Genomic DNA, 21,476 nt, shown 5'->3' on the forward strand with positions numbered 1-21,476 from the left:
CAGCCACCCCTTTGGGACAACCTCTGCGCAGACATACAGGCAAACACCTTTCTTCGGTGTCTCGAGTAGCATGTGGAAAAGTCTCTGAGGTACCGATCGGGAGGCAGCAGTTCTGTCTGTCCAGGTAAACATGCCAGTGCCCTCCTGACATCAAGAGAGTGTAGGCGTCGCTCCCTCATTCCCCCTGGGACGGGTGCGGGTGGGTGGATGCGTAGAGTGGGATACACAATAGGTCCTGGCACATGTGGAAAGCAGACACAACCTTGCGGCTATACCAGGTGATGTCCGTACGGAGGAACCACTTTGTCCTTGTGGGAACCTCAGGAATGGGCTGTCCCTCCGTAAAGCACAGAGTTCGGCCCCGCACGGCGGGCAGATGTGATGCGCCACCAGGAAAGCGGTTTGTCACAAGTTTCAAGTAGTCTGCAAGTCCGCTGTGGCCGCCATCGGTTCAAACGGCTTGGATTGGAGAGGGCGGGACAGTACCATACCTGACTCCAAGCCCAAGCCGGCGTTGGTACCGGACAACCGGAGGCTACCGAGGTTGGCCACAACCCTCAGGAACCCCTTCCACCAGAGGGTCCTTTGACAGAGAAGAAGAAACCCTCCCCCCGACAACTGGTATTTTGGCATCAAATTGGCAGCACAGGTAGCATGTGATGTGATGTGAGAGACTCAGTTCCCTCCATCACAAACAGTTGGCCATCAAACACTCCAGCACACTGTGAGTGCGACACCTGTGGTCAGGGAGACCAAAGCCCTTTGGTCAAGGGACGAGGCAAAATCTCGCCGCATTGTCAGGGCCATAAGAGCGCTGGGTGTGAAGGTTTCCTCCTCGCAGCCGTAGGTCACCGTCCCCACTGCCTTCCGGCAGGGCAGTCGCAGGGCTGTATCCTCCAGGCTACCAGCGGCAGGCTCTCCGATGGTCCGGGTGGCAGAATCCGTGCCGTGCCTGGATCGATCAGCCGAGTCCGGACGATGGGTCGAGAACGGAAGGACAGCATCCTCCTGGAGAGTGGTGAGAAGGGATGCGAACCACGGCTGTTCTCCCGTGCCACCATTGGGGGTGATCCAGGATCGCATGCGATCTGTGGCTGTTGTCAATCTTGGACACCACCCTGATGATGCGCATAGGGAACGGAGGGAAGGCGTCGCATAGGACGCTCGCCCCCGTCCCGAGAGAAGGCGAAATGCTGTCTCCGAGGGATCCGTCCAAATCGCTTACCTGGCGACAGAATCTGGGGAGACAGTGGCTGTTCCAATCTGGTCGCGAAAGAAGGTCGACATCCGGTTGGGGTTCCACACCGGTCGACAGAGGTCGGCTGCACCGTCTCGGTGATGGAGCCTCGCCACTGCGTGGCACACCGATGGAGATGCTGGCTGAGGCGGTCTGCCAACTCGTTGTCGGCCTCCCCGGGAAAGAAAAAAAAAATGAATCGCCTGGGAGGAGGACGCGTCTCTGGATGCACCAGTCCCAAGATGGCGGAGCGTGAGGGTCGAGCAGGGTCTCGGATCTGGGTAACCGGACACCTTGCTGTGTTGATGGAATACATCACGGTGGTGTTGTACTGGTCCTCAGGAAGGACCACCCCTTCCCGTGACCGCAAACTCGAACGCACCTCCAAAGCCCTTCTGCCACTGCGAGCAGTTCCAAGCGTGTGCATGTGGAGAAGCTTGTCATTGGTGCGGACCACTTGTCTTTGGACGGACGAGGTCGCGCACAGGTGGGCGCCCCCATCCCATCCAGGGCATGCATCTGTTTGGCAGAGTCAGTTGTGCCTGCGGACTGATGGAACAGGCATCCCAGTGCAAAACGTTGGAGCTGTCTAGCCACCACCATCGTGAGGGAGGCCGGCCACCGGTCCTCGGGCTTACCGGTGAGCCAACTTTGAAGGATGGGTTCCTCAGCTCCAACGGAGAGAAAGACGGAGAGGAACCAGATTGGAGAGGTTCGGAATACGACTAAGTCTTGCCCCCAGGGGGGTGACGAAAGTGCGTCGATGCCATGTGGCCCAGGGCGGACTTGAACGTCTCTCGGGCTCTCACCAACTTCTGCTGTGGGAGATGGGCACGGCCCTGAGGGACGTGGTTTCAGGGCCTGAAACACCGGTCCGCGAGGGAGGAAGGCCAAGCAGTTGTCGGAGTCGAGGATTGGGCCCCGATGAACTTGGACCTGCCTGGGGTCGGTGTGAAGTGGGACTTGCTCCCTGTTGTACGACCCAAGACCCGCAGGGAGTCAAGAGGTGCAAGGCGAATGAGACTGCCTCCCTGCAACTCGTCTTGGTGATTTCGGCTGCAAAACAGGCCAGATCGTCCAGTGTAAGGGGAAAGACCATGAAGCCCCTTCTGATGAAGGTAAATGCCACCACGCGGTGCCCATGGCACCCCTTTTTCGTGACAAACTTCGTGGGGGCCGTGGCCAAGCCGAAAGGAAGCACGTTGTAGTGGTACGCGGTAGAGCCGACAGCGAAGGCGAGGAATCTCCGATGGGACTCTCGGATCCCGACGTGGAAGTAGGCGTCACTTCAAGGTCGACGGTCGGCGAACCACAGGCCCTGGTGGAGCAGAGGCAGAACGGAAAGCCAAGGTTACCATTCGAAACGGCGGTAAAGTCCAGAAACACAGGTCTTAAATTGTCCTCAAGTCCAGGATGGGCCTGAATGCCCCCCATCGCGATTTTGTTACCGTGAAGTACCTGGAGCAAACAAGGCCCGAGGACATTGACGATCGGGCGGCAAAGGGTGAGATTGCCCACTTTGCCGAGCAAGGCGCGCACGTTCGTCGAGAAGGGTGGTCGCGAGGGGGGGGAAGTGGACATGAAAGGCTTCCCAGGTTGGAGGGAGCTAGCCCTGGTAACTCGAGGGCATAACATGGACCCTACGGACGATGTTGAGAACCCACGAGTCCGATGTTATGGATGGGCACAGGTGTTAACAAAGGGCCTCAGGATGTCCAAAAAGAAATGGGGATGAAGGAGAGGCGAAGTGGCGCTTGCGTTCCCTTCCAGCTGGCTCTTCTTCCCCCTGGTCGGTGTCCTTGCCGGCGGGACTGTGCGTGGACCGAGGACGGGAAGTTGCGACGGTCCCAGAGGAGGAGGAAGACTGCGAGGGGAAGCTGCTGTCTCTGGGAGCCCTGCTGGCTGGGACCTGCCGCAGCCCGGGTGAAAGGTCCCCTGTGACTGACCTTGGCTTGCGGCTGCCACGGGCGCTTGACGCTTCCGGTACGGAGAGGCTGGGTGCTGATGGACATGCCATGTTTCCTCGCCATCGCCGCAGCATTCATCCTGAACTTGTCTGACTTGCGGTGTCAGCGGTCGTCGGTCTCGGCGTGGAATGAGCCCGGTCCCGTCGAGCGGCAAGTGTCTTTCAATAGGCTTGTCCTGACTGTGGGGTTGAGGTCAGAAAGCCCTCAACCAGGCATGTCGCCTTCACATGCCATGGATGCTTGACATGGCTCTTCCCCGAACGCAGTTCCGCCACATTTCTGGCAGGTGGTGATGACGAGCCAAACTCCCAATCGGACATGGTGCCTCGATCCCTGATTTCGACCAGCCTGCCTCTGGATGTACATACTGGGACGTCCAGGTGACGAGGGGGGAGATCACTCTGCCATGAGGCGTCTGAATGTAGGGCCCCCCCTGCATGCTCGTGTTGTAGTTGGCAGCCTTTGAACCCCCAGGGCCAGATGCCGAGTAAGCCTTCTGTGGACAGTCCGTCCTCACCCCCACCTACGTCTTTCTCCCGCTCTCCCGGTCTCGACAGGTGAGGTGGCCTGCCTTCGGGACGAAGCTTGTGACTGGGCTCCTCCCCGTCGACAATCGCAAGAGTTAGGCCCTTGGGTGGTCGGGCCAACCAGGGACAGTCTCGCACGGTGGCCAACCTGGTAGCAGCGTTCTGAACCCTGTACGGGAGGGCTCAGCACAGGGTGGTATGGGGGACTCCCAGGACCTCTTCACTATGGTCTGGTAGTGAAGGCAAGAGAGGCATGGCAAGGCGGGGTGGGCCAACTCGTCCGTTGCGCACCCGACGCTCCACCACCGGGTCCTCAGCCCGCGTCGTCCTCTCGGCGAGGCGAGCTCGATGTCGAGGGGCTCTCGCCATCTTGAACGGACGTGCTCGGTGAAGGACCGGAACGTCGTCCGACGGGGAAGCACGGTTCGGGCATTGTGTCATGCCTCTGGGGCGCGAGGGCCGACCCCGGAGAGGGACATTCCGTCGTCGGAAGGAGCCTTCGACCGCGAGGGCAAGTCGGGGTCTCTCGTCGGAGCCCAAGTCAAGGAGGGGGGGGTCTTGACTTGAGATTCCTTCGGGCGTGGTTGGGATGAAGTCCGTCGAGGACCGTGAGCGCCTGCCGAGGTGGAGATGGAGATGCTTCCTCGAAGACGACACGGTCGTGGACCGGTCTCGACGAGGTGCCATGGCTTGTGAAGATGGGGGTTTCCAGCCTTGGTGAACTCCTTCACCATCTCCTTGTCCTCCGAAAACTGATACAGTAGTTACCGGCCAGACTGGGAATCAACGAGACAGGTCCGGTATCTCCATGTCGGCGGGGTCCGGCGGGGCACCGAATCATCGTGCGTTTGTCCGGTCGCACAGAGGTGCATTAGAGCGACCCCCGGTGTTTCCCGGCGAGTGAAGAACAGTGTTCTCTCCGTCCGCGTGGACAAAGTCCATGGTGGGTCCGAGGCCTCGGTGGCCCGTGTCCGGATACGCGAGTCCGTCGACCACCCTGGCGCAGGTTTCCGGATGCGCGCAGAGCTTCGTCGAAGTGGGAAGCGCGGCCCACGGTTTTGTAAGGGGAGCGCTTCTTATGCCTTTGCCTTCGGTGGGTCCGGCACGCGGGCCGATCCTTGGAAGGCTTTGGACTTCTTCGGGGCAGGAATCACGACCCGACTGTTCATGGTGTCTCTTCTTCCCCGGCTTTGGGACCGTCTTTCTGGCGCGGAAGAAGGGGTTGTTTCCGGGAGGTCCAGGAGGACAGCAGTCCATGCCGGCCGAGCGAGGAGGCCTTGGCGAGACTTTGGCCCCTTCCACAGGCACAGCCCAGCTCCATTCTTTCGGCTTCGGCAGCAATGGCGCGATTGCCTTGGATTGCCTTGGAGGGTGAAGGCGCGAGGCGAGACTGGGACCTCCGGCTCGGTCAGCCTTCTTTCTTCGGACGTGAGCCCTCCCGATTTCCTCTCGCCGGTTGTGGAGGTGCGGACTCGGTACACTCGAGTCCCCGAAGACTTGTGGGGGCCCACTTGGAGGGTGTCGTCGGTGGCACTGGGCGTTTTGGCAGCACACGGGCCACATCGGAGGTGGTGGACAGGGGTTTGTCCCGGCCGGGACACATCACCACGCCTGGGAACGGCGGGTTTTCTCGGCAGGGGCCTGATAACGGGTGGGCGGAGTTACCGCCAAAAAGTTTCAATATGTTGCAGAGTTAACTCTGCCCAGTGATTCCAGTAGGTTCCGAGCAGCACTGCGCAGGCGCAGTGAAACCCATTTGTATGATTCGCAGAGACCACGAAGAAGAACTATACTTCAAGCTCAAACAGGCTTTCAGAGAATATATACTATGTGGCAACCACTGCCATGAGAACTCTGGTAGCTTTTATTTTGTAAAATGTATTTTACAATGTATTCCCAAATTCAGCCAAAACCTCTAGCTGCATATCTAGGCCATTGTCATTTTTCATATTCTCCATACATTTTCTATATGCATCTGAGGACATAGGCTGAGGTCTACGAAAGCTCATGCTGCCAACTTCTTTATTTCAGTTAGTCACAAAGGTGCTACAAAATCTCTCTACATACAGTTTAGTCATACTATAAAAGATCCAGTGAAGATGAATTAATGATCAAGTGGTGAAGACAAGCATTTATTAAATTACTGTATTGTCACAAATACTTTCTTTCCCCCCAATGGCCCAGAACAGTGGTTCTTAACTTGTGGTCTGCAGATCCTTGGGGGCTCACAGTCTCCAAGCAGGAGGTCCACAAAGAATTGAAGTCTTATGAGCTTTCACAGTTAAAAGCACTTAGTCTTAGAGCTTTTAACCATAAAAACACTTAACATTTCCTAGAGCTCATAGAGTCCCTTCATAGAGTTGAAGATAAAAGGAGGGAAAGTGAGATAAATATAATGCTCAAGAGCCTTTCTTTTCCCCTTTCCTCTCTTGTCATTGCTCGTTCCTCTCTCATTACATAGGTGCCATGAGCTCTGCCAATGGCTTTCTCTTCTGCTGGTCAGTTGCAAATCTGTGATTGGCTGTGGAGATGCAGAATGGTGAGGGGGAACATTTGATGCATGCCAACATACATGCAACATTCCCTTGATTTAATTTTTTCTTTTTAGTTGTGTGTGAGACTTTGGGGAATGAGAATGGAGAAACCAGTCAAACACCTAGCTTAGGCTCTCACTCACTGGTAGAGCTTCACACCTTCCTTTTCAGTCTTGTTAGGCATTCCACCAGCACCAGCACTGGAGCCTGTCAGAGCCCTGAGGGACACAAAAAAGAAGGGCACATGAGCTCCTCCACTCTTCTCTCACCCCTCCAGCCATTCTGGGCCAGAGTTGTATAAGCTCATAGAGGGGGTGACAGGATCATGGAAAGTCCTGCCTGAATAAAAAAATATATGCAAGAATGTGCAAGAAAAGAGGTATAAGGTGCACCTTGCAAGTAGCATGACCTCCTTTCCTCCTCTGCAGCCTTTCAAGCGGGAGTTGTACCAAGTTTGTACTACACTATACTAGTCACAACCTGTGCTTCCTTTCTATGCAGGTAGGCCATGTTTGATGGACTTTAGTGTTTTAAATCTTAAGTCTTGGTGAACCACAGCAATGAAATATATTTACAGGGGGTCCATGGTGAATGAAAGTTTAAGAACCACTGGCCCGGAACATTAGCTTTGTCTTTTCAGTTTTTTATTGTAAGAGAATTTATTTCAAACATAGAACTTGTTCACTAATGTTATGAGACCAAGAATGACTTACACAATGTGCTTCACGTTGCTGAGGTGTACCTTTTGTTTTAAAGTATTTAGAATGGGTAGAGTTTCTTGAATATTGACAGAAATGACGGGGGGGGGGGGGGGAACTGCAATATAACTACCTCATATTCGCATAAAAGGAAGCGCCTATATTTTGTACTTAGCACTTGCAACATGTAGCACACACAACCAGAATCTGGGGCCATTAAAATCATTGATCTTCCTGGTATTTATCTGTGCCAATATTCTCGTTCTCAATTTTAACCCATTGATTTGTTAATTATTTGCAGTAAAGCATACTTTCAGTGCACTTATGAAAATGATCAATGACTCTTAGCCCTGAAATCTCAGGAGAATAAAAAAATGTGTAAGCAGTATTTCAGAAGCAGTGGGTCAAGCGCTGAAAACATTCACAGAGGGTTCAAAATATTGATTTTGTTTATTGCTGAACTGTCTGTGGCCCAGAAGAATGGATCCTTTCTCCCTCCCATCCCGTTTAGTTAATTGGCTGTTTTGTGTTCCTGGACTTATATACTCCTGTCTTATATTACCATTGATATAGAACGCTTCTCCTGCAAATACTGTATTGTTTGCTATAGTTACGGTTACTGTGACAAAGGAAATGGTGGTAAAGTATGAGTGATCAGGGACTGTAAATAGGTTTTTGTTTTTTTGTTTTGGATTTGCTGTTGTGTTGTAAGTAGTTTCTGACTTATAATGACCCTAAAGCAAACCTATCACGGGGTTCTCTTGGCAAAATTTATTGTGCTTTTGCCTTTCTCTGAGCATGAGAGAGAGTGACTTGGTCAAAGCCTTCAGTGAGTTTCCATTGTGGAGCAGAGACTCAAACTCTGGTCTACAGAGTCATAGTCTAATACTCAAACCATACACCACAGTGGCTTTTTAATATTACAGTCTCCAGAATCTTCCAGTCAGCTCACCACTAGGGAATTTGGGGAGCTGCAGTCCATAAAAGTAACTTTTCTGGACTGAGACCATGACTGAGTCTGTATCCAATCTTGTGTTTACATAGCATGAATGCTGGTGTATGTTTCAAAGCTTTTCAACCCTTGACATGGGCAGAATTCAGTACAGATATGGTTCTAAAGGAAATCTGGGTATGCCAAAGGTCTTCTTGCCTTCCAGGGATATATTTTGTGGCCATTTTGTGTCTAATTAGGATAACTTTCAGTAGCACACCTAGGCTGTGCATGTATGTGACATACAATGGCACACATGGCATGTAACTTTCAAAGTTACAGACACAAGTCGTTCAATATTAAATATATGTGCTAAATAATACTATTACATGAGAGTTTTCTTGCATTACATAGTGGTTGCTTGGGACTGCAACAACTATGTTTAAAGTCTCCCCAAGTATACATCGACACGATGCACTTTAAATGACCCACAAAAAGAGATGTCCCTAAGTGTGCATTGAGTGGTGGCAACATTACAGCACAGCGCTGGCAATGATCCATATATTAAGAGCTCCCTAAGTACACATTGCATTGACATGACACACTGGAGTTTGAGTCTGTGTAAATGATCTGGGGATAATGAAAGTGTCATGTGAATATGCATTGAGGTGGGAGCTCTTATGAGCCAATTAGAAGAACTGGCAATGTTTTGCATGCATGACTCACATTCCCCTCCCAGCTCCCACAAGCAGTAAGACTGAACACCAGGAAACCTGCTGGTGAGCTATCATGAGTAAAGCTGTTATTTGGGAGGCCTTCCTGTAGGCCTTTACCAGTAGCATCTATTTCTGTATACTTGGAAGCAAGTCTAATATTGACTGATCCACAAGCCAGCTTTACCAAGTTTTGTACCTTTCACTGTAGCAGTCCCAACGCATCTGGAGCCTAGTGCTCCAAATATAAAACAACACATGTGGAGCACAGCAAGTTAGAGGAGGCTGCACTAGTGTGTGTGTTTGCCACTGTTTATGAGAAATGGAGAATGTGCGCTGCTCCAGGCATTGGACTGCAATGCCCATCATCCATATCATAGGCTATGGGTTAATGGGATTTACAGTCTGAGAACATATGGAGGGCTGCAGGTTGTCTGTCCCCACTGCATACTTTCTCTCTCCTTCACCTTCCCAAAATGCAGATAAACTGAATTCAGATTTATTTTATGAACCTGGAGGTTGAACTATTCAACTATTTAGTGATGATAAATTGTAAGTCTTTCTCCCCCTCCCCGCCGCTGCGGGGTGTCCTTGGGGCTTGAAGCCCCAAGGACACCCCTTTTCAGGCTGTGGGGAAGCGGCGTTTTGCTGCTTCCCTGCAGCCTGAAAAGCAGCGGATTGGGGCCTCAGCGACTGCCATTCTGGCATCTCAGGCCTCGATCCGGCGGGGAAAGGGACGGGTGCAGCCCGCCTCAAAGAGGCGGTCTCTAACCCGCCAGTGAGATAGTAACAGGGTGAGAGGTACTAGCAGACTGGTGGGTAGAAAGGATGTGTCCAGTGCAGCTGCATCCCTGGAGAGTGTTCATCCCTGATCTAGTTCATTTCAGAAATTCAGCCCCAGCTCTGCTTGCCCAAAGAACATGTGCAAAGGTGAAAAAACAGCAGCAGATTCGCTCTCTATACATTCTATTTCATATCTGTAAATGACCTATGTGCTTACATGTGTATAAGTGTATATTTCTTTCCCTGAATGCCTTTGTGGGGTTCCCCATCATGGCAAGAGTGAAATGTTGTTGTGTGCCTTCAAGTTGTTTCTGACTTACAGTGACCCTAAGGCAAACCTATAATGGGGCTTTCTAGGACTTAGAGTATGTAACTTGCCTAAGATCACCCACTGAGTTTCCATGGCTGAGCAGAAAATCAATCCCTGATCTCCAAAGTTATAGTCCAAATCTCAAACCACTTCACCATGCTGACTCTCAAGAGCTATCATACACTTATATGTTGGTTAAGACAGACCTACCATTGTAAAGCCATCTACCACCAACCTACTGCCCTAAACACATTCAACCTGCAGATCACTGTTACTCCCAACCTCTGAGGTGGTGGCCTCTCTTTGCCCCCTTAGACAAGTAGTAGAATTAGGAAAAAGGGAAGACGACAGAATAAAATTGGACTGGTTGACTAAGGGCCAAAGCACATGGCCAGTAAAGAGCAGCCAGAGGCCAATCTGGCTGTAATTGGGCTGGCACAGTGGCAACTGCATGGTCTGCTACCAAAGTGGGCTACTACCATGGTCCCAAACTGGTGCTTCCAGAAGCCGGATTATATTCACTCCTTTTTGATCTGGTCCAAAGGACTGGATCGTACCCCTTGAGCAGCCTTTGGTCACTTTAGGAGCATGCGCCACCTGAACACCACACCCCCCAAAGCAGCCAGAAGCTGCCTTATTTGGCCAATGTATTTCAGGCCTAGGTTTCTTTATGCAGGATTTTCTTAATTGTGGGATTGTGTGGAAGGACATTTGATTGCAGTTTTCAAGACATATTTTGAAATACATCTTTCATCTTTTAGGATGGAATGGTGTATGGCATTGATGTTCAGCTGGCAAAGTAATGCAGCCTGCAGAACAGTTTTATTTCGGATTTATATCCGAAAGTCCTATAAGATTTTCATCAAATACAGTCCAAAGCATTTCTACACTGCCACTGGAAAATAGTAGTGTTTTCCAAAGTTGTAAGATAGAGATATTTTGTATATTCTTTGCCTCAAGCATGTGCATTCCATAACTCTAAAGAGTCATAACTATCATTGATACTTTATGTACTCCCTTTACAAATTATGCTATAAACATAATTTAAGAGTGAAGGCATCTTTGTTTCTTTTTTTTAAAGGAATCGGGGCCCCAGTCTTGAGGAAAAGGTGGGTTATACATGGATTGATGAGGTTTTCCTCTAAGTACTTCACCTGTTCATGTACAATAGAAGCTAGTACTGTGCCTTCCATGTCAGCGGGGCAATGAATTTGCTCTGGGTTTAGCCTGCACTTTACATGTTCTGAAATCAATCCCCAAAATAAGCTCTGTAACACAAAATCTTGCCAAGAAAACCCTGTGATTCACCATTAGTTGGAAATAACTTGAAGGTACGCAACCAGCACCAGCACCAGCACCACCTTTTGCTGCACTCACCACTGGAATGTGGCTCCTAAGAATTTCACTGGAAATGATTATGTCTCTTGGGTTGAAAGAGGTTCCCCATCTTTGCCTTAGGTCCATTCCCAGCCCCCATCCTGGCTCCACTGAAATTTCATTGCAGATGTGAACCGAAAGTATATATCTGCAGAAGGAATGGAAAGTATATTGGCAATATAATTTTTGATTATTTGACTGTTGAACTAATTATCTTCCAACACTCTCTTCTGCATTTCTTCACAAGCAATCAGACCTTTGTGGCCATGTATTACAGACCAAATAAATTTTACAGAAAGTGAATATTATTACATTAATGGATTTCTTTATATTTCCTCTGTATTTTGCAATGAAATAAGCATATAGCATTTTTAAGGATATGCCTGAGGATTTATGCACTCTTAATGGATAGAGATTATTTCTGTGGATAATATAAATATCCTAAAGATTTAATGAAGCCATAAAGACATTAATTAGATGACTGTAATTAGAATTATAGGCTCAGATGCTCCAGAGTTATAAAGGTACTGGTCATATTTCAGTGTTTCAGGTTTTTAGTAAACAGTGTTTTCTGTGATTTGATACATGCTAGTGGGGAAAAATATTTTCCACCATTGTGGCCAGCCTGGGGCCATCGCAACCTCTCACCACACTTGCTAACATAATCTCTCATATTTGAAACTTTCAGCAGATTTCCCCCAATCTGGCTCCTTCCAGATAAGTTGGATTACAACTGCCATGATACAGAGACAGCATCCATCATGCTATTAAGGGTGATGGGTGCTGAAATGCAACCTATTTGCAAAGTGACTTCCAGACTGAAGGAAGTCTGACACAGGAAAATCCTGTCTTCTCCATAAATTAGGCTGTATTGCCTGGTCACTGTACTGAACACTGTGGCTTAGCTCCATTATACCTACAGTGTGTCCCTTCCTATGAACTCTGCATACATGCTGTAAAAATTCCTTTATATCAAAGATGGGAAACCTTTTTAAGCCTAGTGCCAAAGTCAGTTTCAGTGAAGTTCTTGGGGCCCATATTCTAATGGCAAAAAGGCAGGATCAAAAATTAATAACCACTTTTCTTATGAGAGACATTCTAACCTATTAGACTGGAGAAAAAACTGTTTTAAAAAAGGTAGACAAATACCCCATAATGTTCAAAGACATAGCTGTGTTAGTCTGGAAAGTCAGTACGCAAAGGGGTCTTGTGGCATCTTTGAGACTAACTGAAAGAAAGGTTGGTTGCATGAGCTTTCATAGACTTGAACCTACTTCTGAGATGCATAATGATGTAAAAGAGAAGATGGTATGGCCATCTGGGGAATTCCAGAGGGCTGGATTGAGACCCCAGGATTGTTGGTAGGATCTGGATCTGATGTGTTTCCCATTCTGGTTTATATACTGAGAATCCTAAGCAGTGGTATAGAGAACCCAGGGGCCAAAGATTTGAAATTGCCTGTGCACCTATTTCATAGTGTTTGTCCATATATGACTTAGTTGTGACTGCTACTTGATGCATGCAGGGAGCAGGGATGAATGTGGTTATTTGCAAATTGCCAAAAAGAGATAAAGAGGAGTAAAGAATATGGATTTGCACAGAAACATGAAGAGCATAGAAAATGTATCCTCCTTCCACTGAGGTCACTCTAGAGCAGTTTCTTGCACACCACCACCAACAAAACAAACAAACAAAATCATCATAAAATTGAGGTCCAAAGAGGACAAACATTAACCTACTTTTCAAAGAAGTAGCAGTGTTAGTCTTTTGCAGCATAAAAAAGCGGGAGGGACAGAGGGAGGGGGATGGAAAAAAGAAGGATGGTAGAACCGCCTTTAAGAGGAACTGGTTTTCATTTTAGCATGTGGGTTTTAGTGGCTATAAACCTGTTTCTTCAGATGCAGTACCGAATGATATTCAGGCCTCAGGATATAAAGCACATTCACGCTGGTGTGTGAGTGAGATTGAATGTAATAGGATCCAAAAAGGTGCAAATCATGATCCTTGCTCTAAATTTTCAAAGAGCTGCATAAGGTGATACAGGTCTTTCAGATCTTTACAGTAGTCAGTTAGTGCTGATGTTTGAAAGCAATAAAATTGCTTGCCAAAAGTCAGTTTCCTTGGGTCAAAACCTTCCCTGAGAAGATTCCTTTTATTACATGTGCAGTAGCAATCCATGTGGTTTTATTAATACATGGAGCCATTGTTTTTGTTCATACATCTGCTAATGGATTGGAATTTGTGAATATAATTCAATTCAGCTGTTTTTCTTTCTAGTACTTATATAAAATACATATGCCAATATATAGGTTTAATGCAAATATAAACAATAATTGTTATAATTGTATGGGGTTAAACAGACTGGCATTTAACACCAGTCTTGGGGCAGAGTGGGGGTGTGGTGTAAGTAAGTTGCACACCCTGATGCCGTCCTGATGCCAGCATCATGCCGATCACCTGACCGCATGGCAGGCGGCAAAAGGATGTGTCTTTGGCTCAATGTTTAGATGCACTGCACCAAAGAAAGTCCTAAAAGCTGCCAATGCAGCAGCAAGGGCGGCTTTTCACCACTTTAACTAGGAGCAGCATTTTGCTGGCCCTTTTTGGGCCAGCAAAGTGCCGGATTGGGTACATGACATGTAGTTGCTGCGGGCGCAATCTGGCACTCCCAGAGGCATCACGGAGTCCTTCTGTCAGGGCAGTATGTTTTGCCCCTATGTTCCTTCAAGTTGACTCTAGCTTATGGTGACTTTATCCTAGGATTTTCTTGGCAAGATTTATTCTGAGGTGGTTTGTTATTGCCTTACTTTGAGGGCGAGAATGTGTGACTTGCTCCAGATCACCCATTGGGTTCCCATGGTTGAATTGGGATTGAAACGCTGGTATTTTGGAGTCCCAGTCCAAATACATCTCAGCATAGTGGGAAAGACATTGACTAGGTGACTTGTAGACTTGTACAGTCTGTTGTCCAGGGGTAAATATTGATGGGTCACCTGCTCTTCCTTCTGCTGATTCTTTACCTTAAATTGGATTTGGACTGGGCAGCTTTTCAAGGAGAGGATTGTTTTTGACATCACTTCAAACAGAGCTGTTCCATTGTAGAGATGGGTTTAGTAACTGTGAATAAGTAGCTGTGAATAAGTCAGTAGCCACAAATAAGTATGTACACATAATAAGTGCTGTATGTGTATTTAGACACAAATTTCTATAGTGGTTCAAACTGTTGTCTCTAAATGTATGGATATGCTCAGATGAATAGTATTCCATACTTGGGTTGACAGACTGCACAGAATGCTAAAAAAAGGGCGAAGGGAGGGATGGTTGTTAAAGTAATATAGGTGGTTATACATGGTAGCAGTTTAAAGATGTAATGTCACAGGTGGTGCACTTAAAGTTATGAAAGTAAAATGAATGCTTTTCACCATCATTTCTTTAAGAATAGAAATTCAGAAATGCATCAAAGTGTTTGAAACATTTGGGATCAGATAGATATCCCAGATTATTTTTAGGAGACTGCCTTCCCCCAATTCTTGAACTGATGAGTATGATGTAAATAACATGTGTTGAGCAATTGCCACCCTTCCTTTGGTTCTGTACTTTTCTTTCAGTTACTTTTGACATTTTGCTCATATGCAAATGCCTGGTCAGCTCTCTATGTGAAGAACAACAATGACAAAAAAAATCCAATGTGGATGGCCCAGAATTCAATCAGAAACACTGCATAAAGATAAAAGGTGTTGCCAATGAGAAGTGAACTTGCTAAACTACACCTTTCAATGAATTTGGACAAAACTGAAAAATGTTGTTGATATCAGATCCTTAGGCTGATTACTGAAGTGTTCGATTTTTCAGTATGTCAATTCATCACTGTCTACCTGGTTATATTTAACACTTTCTCCTGTTTCCAGTGCGTCTGCTGAGATAGGCAATCTCAGTCACATGATATCTGCTTCACAAGAAGGTCAATAGACCACTGTTGGCAGCCCAGGCTTTTTTGCTCCCAAGTTGGCTTTGATTCTTTCCATGGTACTGCTGACAGCAGTTGGAGTCGCTGTGTCTTATGGCATCTAAAATATTAATGAGATTGGTGTTTTTATTGTTCAAATGGTTTAGCACATGCTTTTGGGTGGGTTGAAATCATCCAGATGATCAATGTAAAAGTGTGTGTGTGTGTGTGTGTGTGTGTGTGTAATGTAATTTTTTTAAAAAAATCCAATTGACTTTGTGAAAAATGACATTCCTGTGTCCTAGGATTAATTGCATCCCTGTTGATTTGAGTTTCTTAAAGTGAAGTTCCCATTTAGAAGTTAATGTTTTTCAAACATGGCCTCATATTTTGATGCTGACAATCATGTGTAACCAAAAGATGCAGGAAACAAGAACATAGCACTTTGGATGAATGCATACAATTGGTCTTATATACTGTTTCTGCATAAAATAGACTAGTTTAGCCCATATATACAGCAACTACTGCATTTTCTTTCTGCAATGTTCAAAATGAAGTCTGTGTATCGCAGAGAATGTATTCTGATTTTCAACTGTGCTGTTCAAAAGAAAACATGCTTAGAGGAAACATGACCATTTTTGTTCTGAAGGCAAAGAAATTATACATCTGGAAATGTGCTTCTGAATCAGGGAAATCACATTTGTGGCTATAATATATTCCCACAGGCATTGTTTAATGCTGATAATGCTTTGGGGGGCAATAGTATCCAAGGATAGTCAATCTGCAGCAAGAAACTGGTACAGGAGCCAATCTGGATTGAGGGCATACTCTGGATTGGCAATACAAAGGATGTATTCTTGTGGTGCAATATTTTCATTAATTCAGTGAGAACATGTACTATGGAATGATCCTATTAAACAAAAATAGAGTTTGATAGCATGAGTAACATGCACCTAATTTGGATCTGCCTAGGGAGAAAAGACTGATTTTGTTGTTAACAAGTGTTGCAAATTTCTCTATTGTTTTCCCACACTGAGTTGTTCTGAAGTCAACAACAACAACAACAAAAACAAATTCTTGTTATGACGTCAACACCACCACTTCTGTTTTGCTTCTTTCTTCAGTTCTAAATGTTCTGGGGATTACTACATCAAAAGAAATGGGGCAAAAAGTCCTACAAGCTGCTCCCCACAGAAGAGAAAAAAAGTGTGAAAAACAGTTGTTGGCTCTACTGATCCTCAGCATGGAAAGAAACATTACTGCTTGTATTAACTGGGCAAGGTGAGCTTAGACATTTCATGACTTCATTCTTTAGTTTGTGAACTGCACAGAGACCTTTAGTTGTTGGGCAGTTTGGAAATACAATTAATGAATTTATTGCCTTGGAAAAAAATAGGGAGGAGTTCATGCCCATATTCACACATAATAAGCCAGATTTGTCAGCTTGCCCTGTTTACTGTAAATAAGCAGGTTGTTTGTGTGCATAGCCCATTCAGTTATGTTTTGCTTCTTTCTTTAAGCAAAAAGATAAAACAAATCAGAAGTAGAAATTTTGTTTCCAAACTTGGAAATGGACTGAAGCACTGATGAAGATCAGTCTAGCACTGGCCGAGCTAGTAATCAAAGGAACATTTCCAGTGGAAAAAGCCATGAAACAAACAATCAGGACATTTTGGGTATGTCTCACCAACGTGTCTCTCTCTCTCTCTTTACTGCCAAAAACTAGATTTAAGCCAAGCTGCATGGCCTACAAAATCACATAGTCACATCATTATGGATCTCTTCCACTCCAGACTGTAGGTAGAGTGTGTGTGTCTTTATGTAAAATAGTTCAGGAACAAACAGAAATTACAATCTAGGAAGGAGCCTTTGTAGAAACTTTATCTTCAGTGTTCTGGTTTCATGCATGCAGCATTCTGGTTTGTTTGTTTGTTTGTTTATTTAAACAAACAACTATATAACATGGCATGACTTTGCTGACTCTGCACACTAGGACTTTTTCATGTGGAGGAATGCATCACCATTCCAATAGAAGAAGAAAGTGGGGCCAATTCAAAAATGCACTAAATTACATACTAACTAGCTCATCACACACAGAGACAAGAACAGCATCCATCCAAAAGAGAAAGCTGTGCCAAAACGAATGAATTCATCACATGAGTACATACTGATCGGCTTTCTTTTGCGAATTAACTTGTTTGTGCCTGCGCAGGGAGGGCAGAATCACATTTGGAGGATTTTACATTTCTGGTCCTAAGACCCCCCCCCCAAAGGTAGAGGTGACCAGAAATAAGGAGGAGGCAGAAGACATGCTTAGCCTCCTCATCTTTACTTTTCCTCCTCTTTTCTAATTCCTCCGGGGAATACAGTGGTGCCTCGGGTTACGAAATTAATTCGTAACGCGGCCGCTTTCGTAACCCGAAAAGCCTTCGTAAGCCGAATTGCCATAGGCGCTAATGGGGAAAAGCCGCGATTCCGTGCGAAAAAGCCGAAAAAAGCACCAAAAGTTTTTTCGTAACCCGAAAAAACATTCGTAACCCGAAACAATAATTCCCTATGGGATTTTTTCGTATCCCGAAAATTTCTTAACCTGGGTATTTCGTATCCCAAGGTACCACTGTACAGGGAGAGAAATTGCAGCAAAGGTTCATGGGAATTATAGTCTGTTTCTAACATTTCTGGTCAGAGCATTAAACTGAACTTTTATGTTGTTGCTGTGTGCCTTCAAGTTGTTTCAGACCTATGCGAGACTATAGCATGGGGGTTTGTGGGCAAGATTTCTTCAGGGGGGGGGGTTCTTTCACTCCCCCCCCCCTTTTGGACTTTCCTCCAAAACAGCTGCTTTCCCCTCAGCAGCCAGGGAGGGGAAATCGCAATAAAGGATCATGGGAATTGTAGTGTGTTTCTAACTAAGGGAATCCATGGCAGATCTAGACATGCATTTCATACCAGGCAAATGTGAATTGATTGCAAATATGGAGTGGAACAGGATTTATAAATTCAATGTTTTTCCAAATTTACCTATTTCTGGGATGACACGTGATTGTGTTCAGATCGCTTTTGTATTGTCTCCGATGTCATTTGATGTTCTCTTTTTAAATAACGTGAAACCCCATGGATGACCCTGGATTGACCCTGGGATAATTTTCCAATTTTTCCTGTGTGAAAGAGTCCTAGGAGTGGAAACTGCATGCTCTTCTAGGTGCAGCTGCTCCCATGCAAGCAGGGAACAGCTTGTAGGGTTGCAGCTCCCAGCAGCCCTATAGTCAAGAAAGCTTTGAGTTGCAGACAAAGACCACCTAGATATACACCAGTACTGAGAGATCTAGTGGACCTATTGTTCTTAGAAGACCAAGACATCCATAACATTCATGACACTTTAAATAAAGGCTAACAAATTTATTATCAAAAGCAAAGGTAGGTGAATTTGGCCATGGGAGTGGGGGGGGGGGGAATCAAAATCTATATCAGTTCAGAAGCATCATTAGGGTGCTCTGAGAGATGTGGACTACACCAGGTGACAATCTAAGAGGGATGTGACATCACTGACTCCCCCAAACACCTGCCATTTGGCAGAAACAGGCTGTGGTGTTTGCATGCATCCTTTTAAAATGCTGGGGCTCAGTGGAAGAGATGGTATGAGTGGGTGAGGCTCAGGGGGAGGAGACAGGAGAGGTCTCAGATTTTTTTAAATGTGAATTTAATTTTTTTTAAAAATTAATTTTTAAAATTCTTTAAATATTTTCTTCAAAAATACCCCATCTTATCCAATTTTTACTTTAACCATGTGAAACTGTACCTATAAATGTATTTAGGCTGTGCATATGATATTGTAATTTAAAGATATAATTTTAATTTTGCTAGTTGTTTATATCACAACTGTTGCCATTACATTCAGTGATATCCAGGAATTATGATTTATGAGTAATACTAGGACAAAAAACATTAGTAAGGATTCTGTATGGTGTGGTATGGAGTGTGTGTGACACCATGAGTTACTGCACCAGGTGACACCAATCCTAGTGATGTCACTGTACCAGTTCACTACATAAAGCCAACTGAAAGACTATAAAATGTGTGCATGCTTTTGACATTTCCAGATCTTTTCTTCAAAGATGTAAAAAACAGGCTAGGGTGAAAAGGGGGCAAAAACCTTGCCTTTTCTCTTTTCTTCTTTTTCTTCCCCTTGTCTTTGTCCTTAACTTTATTTATACCTCACCTGTCCCCAAAAATGTAAGGCAGCTTAAAATTTAAAATACAAAAGATCATCATTATAATACAATGGAGTTGATGTTGCAGTTATGGTCCCTGTGTGATATCCTGAGTATCCTGATACAGAATGAGAGGTTTGGTGATATTCAAGGCTCTAGGAGCTGATGCGATGCCATGTTATATATACAGAGCAGTATATATTTAGAGAACAGTGACCTGTCAGCTGTGAAACATGGAAGTAACCAGGGACAGGCTTTACACCGTCTTCATGAATCTCACAGAGACCTTTAAGGGTGACCCAGCTCATCTTTACAGCTGCACAAAGGGAACAAAGACCAACCATTTTATGGACGGAGTCATACTTATGGCTGGTATTTAAAGGAATCAGGAAGACTATCAGAATGTGAAGCATTCATTTCATGGTACTGCCAGCCCTGACATGTTGTGATGCGGGTTTTATAAACAAGATATCACCTTCCAGTTTAAATTTTTGACTGTTCCTTTCAAAGTAACACAGAAAGGGGAAGTTATTTCCTTCTCCGTTTTTAGACTCTGATTAAACTGTATGGCATTGCTGTGTTGTACCAATTAAAATAACAACTGTCTATTTGGCAGTTCTTTAATGGGAAATGAAATTCACTTTAAAATGTATATCATGCCAATACATATATCATATGGTACACAATTGAGATCATTTTAAAAGGAGCGTACTTGTATTAGTTCATATTCCCTTGCTCCAGCCGGGTGATGAGCATCAATTTTGTTAATTAAGAATTTTAAGCTCAGTAAATTTATAGCACAATTATGTTTTACTTCAGACATCAAAAGAAGGGTTTCACCCTACTGCTACTATTAACAAAATGTCCACTTATATTATTTGCTGACTGTTTCAAAGGCCACCAGGTTTTTCCATGAAAAGTAACCATTTGTTCCTTGCTTGCTGTATATCAGCTGTTTGTCAGCAAAACACAACACTGAGGACTTTTGACTTAAATCTTTTCCCTTTTTTTTCTTGTTCCTTTTTTTTAAAAAGCCAATTCATCAGGTAGGAAAAGAATGCTGCTCACCCTCTCGAGTCCTGCCAGAGACAAATGGCTGTAAAAATTTAAAATCAATCATTAACAGATTAGCTGTTGGTCCAAAGTAAATAGCAATCAGCTTATTAGGCATCAGGCAGTGTGAGATAAAGGGGAAGAGTTATTGAAAATGAGGATGTTTGCAGCGGCTGTGCTGATGGAGCAGAACAGGAGAAGGCTGTTTCTTTGTTGCCCTAATTACAAATGGAAAATAACCTAAAGTGCAGGAAGAGTCGGGTTCTTTGGCTGAATGGAATGCAGCATGAGGCTTATGCTGGACGTCATGGCTTGATTTATCTTGATTAGCTCCCATGTTTGCTCCAGTTTTCTTTCCCTCTGTGAAACCCAGTCCTGCTTTCCCCAGGTACCCCAACCCCACCAGCAAGATGTTGGTGAAATTCTTGCTCCAGCAGGGAATGTAAGGGTTGAGCTTGGCTCAACATTTGTTAAGCAGCAGGGGATGAAAATGAACAGAAGTGCTGCCTAAAATCTGCTGTTGTCGTAGAACACTGGATGCTCTGCTCTGCTCCTTGTACAGGAAATACCTGAAGGGAAGGAGGTCATTACTTTTTTCTATGGCAAAAGATGATTGATTTGTTGCAGATTATAGCTATGTTTCCTCAAGACCTCATATTGGCTTTAGATTAGATAACAGGTTAGTGCAGAACTGAATCACAGAGTCTGGTTAGAGTGCTGGGACTTGAGATACCCAGGTTCAGCTGAGCCATGAAATTCATGGGTGACCTTCAGGCAGTCACATTCTCTGAGCCTGACATTATTTCACCTGACTGTTGTGAGGATGTGGCTGTTGAGATGGAAAAGAAGAGTCATTGGAAGAAAGACAGTTAAACAGGGCAACAAGCAAGCTGTTGAAATGGCATTGCTCACTTGCCTTCCAGTTGCTCCCTCATTTTCTTCTTTCTGAATTTCTCTTAACAGTACCAGAATGGAAAAGCAAGGAAACAAGAGAGCAGTACAGGGCTGGTCCAACACACATCACTGCCAAAAGAGAAAGAAGAGCAAACTGTAGTCCAAGCAGTACAGCCAGTAAATGAACATAATGTCCAAGGATGGGCAGACTTAGGACTGGACCGTGGCTTTGGCGCGGCTTCCGGACTCTTAGGACACATGCGTCATTTAAAGAGCATACCACCAAAGTGACCCA

Source organism: Sceloporus undulatus, chromosome 6 (assembly GCF_019175285.1).
Source record: "Sceloporus undulatus isolate JIND9_A2432 ecotype Alabama chromosome 6, SceUnd_v1.1, whole genome shotgun sequence".
In the NCBI taxonomy this organism is placed as follows: domain Eukaryota; kingdom Metazoa; phylum Chordata; class Lepidosauria; order Squamata; family Phrynosomatidae; genus Sceloporus; species Sceloporus undulatus.